This window comes from Myxocyprinus asiaticus, chromosome 18 (assembly GCF_019703515.2).
Source record: "Myxocyprinus asiaticus isolate MX2 ecotype Aquarium Trade chromosome 18, UBuf_Myxa_2, whole genome shotgun sequence".
Taxonomy (NCBI): domain Eukaryota; kingdom Metazoa; phylum Chordata; class Actinopteri; order Cypriniformes; family Catostomidae; genus Myxocyprinus; species Myxocyprinus asiaticus.
In genome coordinates, this window is record NC_059361.1 from 667,501 (window position 1) to 670,000 (window position 2,500).

The 2,500-nt window shown below is 40.4% G+C and overlaps 1 protein-coding gene across 1 annotated transcript in view; it reads right to left on the reverse strand.

Annotated features, from left to right (window-relative positions):
• Window positions 1–2,500, reverse strand: part of LOC127456216 (protein arginine N-methyltransferase 8-B-like) — a 49,043-nt gene that overhangs the window by 16,368 nt on the left and 30,175 nt on the right. The window lies entirely within an intron of this gene.

A 2,500-nucleotide genomic window follows, 5' to 3' on the forward strand; every position in this document is an offset into this window, starting at 1 on the left:
CCTTGAAAATGCCAGTCAGTACTGTTCAATCACTTATTAAGAAGTGGAAAATTCGGGGATCTCTTGATACCAAGCCAAGGTCAGGTAGACCAAGAAAGATTTCAGCCACAACTGCCAGAAGAATTGTTCGGGATACAAAGAAAAACCCACAGGTAACCTCAGGAGAAATACAGGCTGCTCTGGAAAAAGATGGTGTGGTTGTTTCAAGGAGCACAATATGACGATACTTGAACAAAAATGAGCTGCATGGTCGAGTTGCCAGAAAGAAGCCTTTACTGCGCCAATGCCACAAAAAAGCCCGGTTACAATATGCCCGACAACACCTTGACACACCTCACAGCTTCTGGCACACTGTAATTTGGAGTGACGAGACCAAAATAGAGCTTTATGGTCACAACCATAAATGCTATGTTTGGAGAGGGGTAAACAAGGCCTATAGTGAAAAGAATACCATCCCCACTGTGAAGCATGGTGGTGGCTCACTGATGTTTTGGGGGTGTGTGAGCTCTAAAGGCACGGGGAATCTTGTGAAAATTGATGGCAAGATGAATGCAGCATGTTATCAGAAAATACTGGCAGACAATTTGCATTCTTCTGCACGAAAGCTGCACATGGGATGCTCTTGGACTTTCCAGCATGACAATGACCCTAAGCACAAGGCCAAGTTGACCCTCCAGTGGTTACAGCAGAAAAAGGTGAAGGTTCTGGAGTGGCCATCACAGTCTCCTGACCTTAATATCATCGAGCCACTCTGGGGAGATCTCAAACGTGCGGTTCATGCAAGACGACCAAAGACTTTGCATGACCTGGAGGCATTTTGCCAAGACGAATGGGCAGCTATACCACCTGCAAGAATTTGGGGCCTCATAGACAACTTTTTAAGAACTAAGGGTATGAAGACTTTTGAACAGGGGTCATTTCATTTTGTTCTTTGTTGCCATGTTTTGTTTTATGATTGTGCCATTCTGTTATAACCTACAGTTGAATATGAATCCCATAAGAAATAAAAGAAATGTGTTTTTCCTGCTCACTCATGTTTTCTTTAAAAATGGTACATATATTACCAATTCTCCAAGGGTATGCAAACTTTTGAGCACAACTGTATATATATAATAATTAATCATCATAATCTTGTTGATCAGTGGAGAGAGACCTTTCCTGGGGTCAAGCAGGACACTTAGTTAAAAGCTAACTCAGATAATATGTCTGGAGAAAGGCTTGACCGGTTTTATACTGAAAAAGGCAATAGAGCTAGATTTTTTAATAATTCCATAACTCCTTCCTTTTTGTCATTACATGTTATTTACATTTACATTTATTCATTTGGCAGACGCTTTTATCCAGAGCGAATTACGAAAGAGGAACACATAAGTGAATCATCTTAAGGAGACAGCGGTATGAAAAGTGCTGCATTACAAAGTTTCACTAGCATCAGAATAGCATTCAAGACAGATTAAAATGCAACAAGAGTTTTTTTTTTTTTATGAGTGAACGGTTAAGTGCTCATGGAAAAGATGTGTTTGTAGCCTGAAGACAGAAAGTGAGTCAGCTTCACGGATGGAGTTGGGAAGGTCATTCCACCAACGTGGTATGATGAAGCCGCAAGTCCAACCATCATTACATTTCACTGTCTGTCTCTGTCCTATCTCCTAAAATCTATAAATCACACTGGCACTTCAATAAAAGACTATTACAGGATCACTCACTCTTTTGAACTTTTCTGGACATCTTAGAGAGAAGAGAGAGATAGATTTCAGTAATTAACCCAGTGGTGGGACATGGGCAAAGTGCATATTAAGACCTTCTGTCAACAGTACACAGCACAGAGTATTAGAAGTCTCAAAGGAAAAATGAATATATCTGGATATTCTGGAGCGAAGCTGTGACAGTTTCCATGATGGCTTAAGCTCTACCGATTCCATTATAAGGACTAAGCTCCTTTTGAAAGAATTGTTGGAGGAAAGAGGAAAAACAGCTCTTCTAAAGACCAGATTTTCCCAGCTGAATGATATGGATACCCCCACTGCATATTTTTTATTTTTTTTGGTCTTGGAAAAAAAGCCAAGGAAACAGAAACATTTTCATCAGTTTAAGCTTCCATATGGCGGAATGACAAATGCCCATCGTTAAAATCAGTCTTACGCTAACTACACAAATAATAGTCCAGATGTGTCCCCTTTGGGTTCAGGAATAGTTAGGCTACAGTAGGCCTTGTTTGTCCTCTCTGTGTTTATGAACTAAAGCACCAGTGGGCGGGGCCAAGGGTGCGATGATGTAAAGTGGGCGTTGATGTTTTTGAGCTGTAGAGGCGGTCATGAATTAATGGGCCCCCAAATAACGTAGGGAAGTCGTGGAAGTTGAGAACGAGGTGTTTTGACAGCTTGGTTTCAATAAATGCTTTTATTGCATTGGGGATTAAGTTTTGAGTTCTGAAATTTACAGTATGTATTTATAGTAGAAAGACCTCTTATATGTCACAATATCAAGGAACATTTGATTC